The sequence below is a fragment of the Ipomoea nil genome, unplaced genomic scaffold (assembly GCF_001879475.1).
Source record: "Ipomoea nil cultivar Tokyo-kokei standard unplaced genomic scaffold, Asagao_1.1 scaffold0642, whole genome shotgun sequence".
NCBI lineage: Eukaryota > Viridiplantae > Streptophyta > Magnoliopsida > Solanales > Convolvulaceae > Ipomoea > Ipomoea nil.
The window spans coordinates 2315947-2324167 of NW_017617070.1; positions in this window are offsets into that span (position 1 = coordinate 2315947).

The window sequence follows — 8221 nt, forward strand, 5'->3', positions numbered from 1 at the left end:
TTTCTAGCCATTGATCATTTCAAATTGACCGATTATATTAGTCCACAACTCTCACCTAAAGTGTTGTTCTCATCTTATCCTAATTGTGGGTGTATGTGTGTGTGTGTGTGTGTGTGTGTGTGTGATCTAGAAATTTTTCTAAGTGAGAGTGAAGTTTAAATAATGAATTCAAAAATATTGATGACAAAGTATCAAAATTTGATATGAATCACAAATATATTTCCTACCCTTATGAGAGTAAAATGAAAAGAAAAAGGTAAAAATTTGATATGAGAGTTAATAAAGGAAAATGTTGTTGGTGGAAGTTTGATCCCATTCTTTATATAATAAAGCTATATGGTTTGGAAAATAATTAATGTTACAATTAATGCCACAATATCTTTTATTATATCAAAAAAAAAAACACAACATTTAAAAAATAAAATAGCTATATATTATATAACCATATAAAAATATACTTTTGAAAAATAAAATAGCTATATATTATATAATCATATAATAAATGTGTTCAATTAGAGTTTAAATTTACACATACAAAATTTGAAATTTGCTTTCCAAATGTAATTATCTTAGTTATTATTTGTATTGTGAAAATTATAATATAGATGAAATACAATTAAGAATAAATCAATGTAATTATGTAAATTCTCTCTATAAGTTTATTTGAATATGCACATAATTAGAGATTATATTAATCATACAAAATTATAATTTTAATTTTAATTGTAATTTTGTATTCTATAAAAATAATAAATACTTGACCAATGGAAGCTCAAAAATATTATTATATTAAATAATTTAAAATATTTTAGTTTTTCTATTTTTTATTTATATTTATATTAACATAATTTTTTCCCGTGCATCGCGCGGGTGAATTACTAGTGAAAGAAAAAGTAATAAAAGAATGATTGTCTTTTCTATTAATTATTATCTTTGTAAAAATAGAGAAGGTGTACGAACAGAACGTTTAATTGAGACAAGAATGATTGTAATTTCTATTAATTGTCTTTGTAAAAATAAAGAAGGTGTTGAATAGAATATATTATTGAAACAAAGATTACAAGATATTTATAAGGTACTGTAATAAAATTCAGGTAATTATTGACTAGCGAGCTAATCTATCGCCTCACAATCAACCTGACCTCATCTATGGGCCCCAAGCTGACCTTGTTAGGTTGAGGTTGAGGTTATCCGTCTTCTAGTGCTAAGATGACATCGTCAAGCTGAGCTCTCAAGCTCATCCAACCCAAGACTTCAAGTCTTATCAAGAATTACCTCATTGGATTGTGATTATTCAATATGGGAGGCAAGCTCAAACTCTAGACTTGCAAGAAGAGCTATATTATGGACCATAGTCTAGATTATGTACACACAATTAACATATTATATACATTTAGTTAATAAAGCTACTTGAAGGTTTCTGGTTCCCACAATGTTTGTTATTTGCACCATATGAGAAAGGATATGTCAAAGCCATGGTTCAATCCTGGGACCTGGGGTTATGGGTCCACCACGCTTCCGTTGCGCATTTTTTATCTCTTATCCTGTAAAACCTAAAAAGGTTGTAGGCTACTACATATCAAAGCCAAGTTTCGATCCTGAAACCTTGGGTTATGTGCTCACCACACTTCTGCTGCATCACTCTGATTATTAAATATTAATACGATTTTTTTGTCTCTTATCTTGTAACATATAATATCAAATTAAAAAAAAAAAAAACAATCAATTAAGTTGTCTAAACATTTAGTTATTTGTATATACATTTTATTTATATGTATAAAGTATTGATATATATATATATATATATATGTGTGTGTGTGTGTGTGTGTGTGTGTGTGTGTGTGTGTGTGTGTACATACATACATATGTGTATGTATATACACACATATGTATGTATGTACACACACACACACACACACACACACACACACACACACACACACACACACATATATATATATATATATATATATATATATATATATATATATATATATATATATATATATATATATATATATAAGGGGTGGGAAGAGGTGATGGGGATAATTTCCCGCATTGCTTCCCCTTTGGATATGCCCCTGCTTATTAGGTCGAAGTGACCATTGCCCCCCACCCCCACCCCCTTATGAAGGTCGAAGTGGTGATTTTCGTAGTTTAGTATAAGTTTGAGGTAAAAGGTGAATAGACTTGGGGATAATTTCCCCCATTGCTTCCCCTTTGGATTTGCCCCTGCTTATTAGGTCGAAGTAACCATTGCCCCCCCCCTCCCCCCCCGCCCCTCCCCCCGGAGGTCGAAGTGATGGTTCCAGTAATTTAGTATAAGTCTGAGGTAAATGGTGAATAGACTTAGGGTCTGTTTGGAAATACAGAAAATGACTTCCGAAAGTTATTTTTCCGTGTTTGGATATTGAAGGAAAATAGAATCAAAAGTTGCTTAATACTTTCTCAATCTTGTTATTTTCAGCCAAACAATCATTCACGAGGTGTAGACGACGCACATGTCTAGACTTACCATTATACATATGATTCTGTACTCGACCAATTGCAGCTTGACTATCGCAATGCACACACATTGGAGGTACAGGTCTTTCCCAATTAGGAATATCCTCTAAAAAATGGCGTAGCCATTCAGCCTCTTCACAACATTTGTCCAAGGCTATCAACTCAGATTCCATCGTGGATCTAGCTATCACGGTCTGTTTAGAGGATTTCCATGCAACGGCTGCACCGGCTCGTGTAAACACATAGCCACTCGTGGACGTGGAGTCCTTAATATCGGATATCCAGCTAGCGTCACTATACCCTTCAAGTACAGCAGGATATCTCCCATAGTGCAGTCCAAGGTCTCGAGTATACCTTAAATATCTCAGAACCTTCACTATTGCCGTCCAGTGCATGGCACCGGGGTTACTCGGATATCTACTGAGTTTACTAACCGCAAAGGCAATATCTAGCCTAGTACAGCTCATTAGATACATCAAACTACCAATAACCCGAGCATATTCTACTTGAGAAATACACTCCCCGTGGTTCTTGGTTAGATGAACGCTTCGATCTAATGGCGTCCTAGTCCCTTGATGATTATCCTTGTTAAATTTTTCAAGGATTTTATCAATATAATGTGATTGGCTTAACACCAGACCATCAGGTCTTCTAATGATTCTAATCCCGAGGATTAAATCAGCCAAAACCATATCCTTCATGTCAAATCTCGCATTTAACATATTTTTGGTAGACTTGATCAATCGATCGTTACTACCAACGATGAGCATGTCATCTACGTATAAACAAAGAATGACATAACCGTCTATCGTTTCTTTAACGTAGACACATTTGTCACTTTCGTTTATTATAAACCCATTAGTCAACATCGCATGGTCAAACTTCTCGTGTCATTGCTTAGGCGCTTGTTTTAAACCATACAGCGATTTAACCAACTTACACACTTTCCTTTCTTGGCCCGGAACCACGAACCCTTCGGGTTGTTCCATATAGGTTTCCTCATCTAGTTCGCCATTTAGGAAAGCGGTTTTAACGTCCATTTGATGAACTTCCAAATTCCGCAGCGCGGCTATAGCAAGTATCATTCTAATGGAGTTTATTCTCGTCACGGGAGAATACGTGTCGAAGTAATCAAGGCCCTCGCATTGCCTATAACCCTTGATTACAAGCCTAGCCTTATACTTCTCGATGGAACCATCGGGTTTCATCTTCCTTTTAAAGACCCACTTGGATCCTAAGGGTTTACTACCCGGAGGAAGATCAACAAGTTCCCAAGTGTGATTCTGTAAAATAGAATCCACTTCACTTTTAATAGCCTCTTTCCAAATTGGTCCTTCTGTAGAAGTCACGGCTTCTCCGTACGTTCGAGGCTCGTTTTCTATCAAACAAGATAGAAAATCGGGTTCATTTTCTAATAAACAAGTTAGAGTACTCGAATCGTACTCCAACAAGTAAGTTAGAAAATCAGGACCAAATGATTTTTCAACTCTCGCCCGCTTACTGCGTCTTGGCTCGAGCTCGAGTTCTCTCTCGGATTCCCCACTATCATTATCCATAGCTTCGTCAAACGTTCGTTTTGACGAACTCGGTCCCTCATTGGACCTACAAGGAAATACATTTTCAAAATAAGATGCATTCCTTTATTCTATTATCGTGTTCTCGTGTACGTCCGGATTATGGGACTCGTGTACTAAGAACCGATAAGCACTACTATTATGTGCATAGCCAATAAAGATACAGTCCACCGTCTTAGGACCTATCTTTACTTTCTTAGGTGTTGGCACCAAAACATTGGCAAGACACCCCCACACTTTCAGGTACTGGTAGGAAGGTTTCCTACCGTTCCACAGCTCATAAGGAGTCTTATCGAGATTCTTGTGGGGTACCTTATTCAAAAGGTAATTACTTGTCAAAATAGCCTCACCCCACACATCTTGAGGTAGACCCGAACTTATAAGCATCGCATTCATCATATCTTTCAATGTACGATTCTTTCGTTCGGAAACACCGTTCGATTGAGGTGAGTAAGGTGCCGTACGCTCGTGTATTATACCTACACTCGCACAGAAGTCACCAATAGGTGCTTCACACTCACCACCTCTATCGCTTTTAACTTTCTTAATCTTACGATTAAGTTGGTTTTCAACTTCATTCTTATAAAGAGTGAATTTTTCCAAAGCTTCGTCTTTGCTTTTAAGCAAATACACATAGCAATAACGTGTGCTATCATCGATAAACGTGATAAAATATTTATTACCACCTCTCGTTTGTATCGATCTAAAATCGCACAAATCACTATGGATTAATTCTAGTGGTTCAGTTTCCCTTTCAACCGATTTGAAAGGTACTTTCGTTAATTTTGCCTCAACACAAATTTCACATTTGTTATTTGTGCTAATTTGAAAATTAGGAATATGGTCCATGTTAATTAATCTTCGTATAGAATTATAATTAACGTGACCTAGTCTACCATGCCACAAATTGAAAGACTCAAGCAAGTAAACGGAAGTAACTTTGCTCTTATTCATGATAATAGGCATTACATTGAGCTTAAAAAGCCCATCAGTTACATAACCTTTGCCTACAAACATTCCTAACTTAGACAAAACAACCTTGTCTGACTCGAACACCATGCGAAAGCCATGCTTGTTCAACAGAGAGCCAGACACCAGATTCTTCCTCAGCTCTGGAACATACAGCACGTTGTTCAACGTCAGTTCCTTCCTGGAGGTCATCTTTAGAGCCACCTTGCCCACGCCTTCCACAGCAGACTGAGCAGAGTTTCCCATCCAAACCTTCTCGCCCTCAACGGGCTCAAAGGTATTGAACATCTCTCGGTTGCAACACAAATGCCTTGTTGCACCAGTATCGATGAACCACTCTCGTGGGTTAGAGTCCACGAGGTTCACCTCGGTCACCATAGCCGAAAGGCTAATCTCGACCTCCTTCTGATTGCTTTCCTCAACCATGTTGGCTTCAGAACCCTTGTTCTTCTTCTTTGGAACTTTGCACTCAGAGGACTTGTGGCCAGACTTGCCACAATTGAAGCATTTTCCATGAAATTTCTTCTTGGTAATGCCTCCTTTCGGACCTAGCTTTGCTTATCCTTCTTGTTCTTCTTGGAGCCTTTAGCATGCTCCACAACATTGGCTTTAGCGCCAACAGTGACGGAATTTCTCCCATCATTCGTCCTGTTCCCCTCCTCAATTCGGAGTCGCTGGATCAGGTCCTCCAGGTTCATTTCCTTTCGCTTATGCTTAAGGTAATTCTTGAAGTCCTTCCACCCTGGAGGCAGCAAGTGGATAACAGATCCTACTAGGAAGGCTTCACTCAACGTCATGCCTTCGTCACGGATTTCATCAAAGATTAGTTGTAAATCTTCAACCTGACTTAGCACGGTTTTGGAATCAACCATTTTGAAGTCAAGGAATTGGCCAACCACAAATTTCTTTGCGCCGGCATCCTCACTTCGGTATTTATGATCCAAGGCTTCCTACAGCTCTTTCGCTATGACAATCTTGCGATATACATCGTATAACGCATCACATAATCCGTTCAGGATGTAGTTTCGGCATAGGAAGTCCGAATCCTTCCAATAGCCAACTGCCATCACGGATTGGGCATCCTGTTCCCTTAATTCGGGAACCGTCTCGATCAAGAATCTCGCCAAGCCGAGAGTTGCCAGGTAGAAAAGCATCTTTTGCTGCCACCTCTTGAAGTTCGATCCACTACCGGTGAACTTCTCCGGTCTTTCGGCCGAACCACTTGGTACCGTAGGTACCCGAGTCATGGGAATATATCCCTCGGTGCTCCCACCATCTTGTGAACCAACGTTCACTGGTGTAGCTTGGGAATTAGCAACATTATTGCCATTCCCACCATTGTTGTTCTCAACAACATTCTCCTCCCCGAGAGCTGGCAAAACTGGATTCTCCATTTCTTCTAGGAAATTAGAGATAAAGAACCAACGGGAAACGGATATAAGGTTTTAAGATTGTTGGGTAATAAGGTGGAAAATCCCAAAATAATAATAATCCTACGGAAAGATTAATATTATATGGGAAAAACAGAAAACTGGGAAGGAAAAGGTGGAGTGTTTGGATATAGGTTTAGCACGAGTTCGAACACAATGTTCTTTTCCTTAAAACCTTATTTGCTACCTCCCACAAGTGTTAGGAGCGTTGTAGCCTAGGTTTCCCAGGATAAAACGTGCTACGATTCCTTGTTTAAGAACCTAAACAAGGAACCCGGCAAACAAAGCAAAGTAGAGAACACTAGTTGGTAAAGAAGAGAGTAGAAGCAGAGTTTTGAGAAGCTGAAAGCTACAGGAATTCCTTTCGTTTTGTTGTACTGTGTTTTTAAAAGCTACTGCTCTACCTCTCTTTATATAGGGATGTTGGAAGGGATAGCATTCAACATGGCCTTTAATTGGTATTAAACCAATTGTATAACACCTGTAACGGTCACCCACTAAGTAGGATTAAACTCAGAATTTAAAATTGGAATTAAACAGTATTAATTCCGTAACAGATGAGTTTAATCTGTACAACAGGCTGAACTTTCGGGTTTCAGACCGTTGGGGTGCAGGTTCACACGAGAGCACACGAACCAGGCTGAACTTTCGGGTTTCAGACCGTTGGGGTGCAGGTTCACACGAACCAGGCAACACGAGAGTACATCTCTCGTGTGCGCTGTGGTGCAACCCGAGAGTGCACTACTCTTGTGGTCACAGATGCACGAGAGTTGTGCTCTCGGTGCACCACAACCCGAGAGTGCACTACTCTCGTGGTCACAGATGCACGAGAGTTGTGCTCTCGGTGCACCACAACCCGAGAGTGCACTACCAGTTGGAAAATGATACCGAAGTTTGGCATAACTTAGCCCGCAAGGCCAGCAAATTTCCGGATGACATTCGTGCCCGCAGGTGAGCTCGGGCTTGAATCAAGCGTTTTCGATCTCCTCTAGTTGGATTTTGATTTGCCCGACAATAACTTAGGGATGAAAAGTGAGTATGACCAACACTTAGAGACGAATTCTACAATTACCATATAACTTAGAAACGGAAAGTGGAATTTTTCAAAAAAAAAAAAATTCACTGTACAAAAAGTGATTATTCATATTTTTTTGAATGTTACTGGCTCTATTACAATGTAGTATCTGTTCATATACTTTCTCAACCTACTGAAACACAAAGAACCAATAACGCCACCACTAAGGCTTGAACTCACAACCTTCCAAATAAAAGTCCAACCCGGATACCATTAGACCACATAGTCTTGGTAAGTAATTATGCGTATAATTGAGAAGAGAAACAAAAAAGTAACATTTAAAGTATTTAAATTAATCTCTAATTCAGATTAAAAAAAAACATAATTAATTTAGCATCATAATTAGCAGCCACGATTCCAAGAATTACGCGGGGTATAATTATATTTATCGATATAATCTTTTGTTTTCTATAACGTTGTAATACCATTTCAAATCTGTGGCACGATTAACAAGGATTACCAAAATTGCATATGAGAAGGATGAGAACTGATTGTATTGTATTTACTGAACTTGATTACAATGAGATAAGATGATGTGAATATATACAATAGAGAGTCACAGTGTGACAGGGATAAGAAGTTCTAAACAGACTCAGATACATAGAGTTCGAATACTCCCCCTCAAGCACAGCATATACTAGTAACCTGTAGCTTGTCCCTTAGGGAAG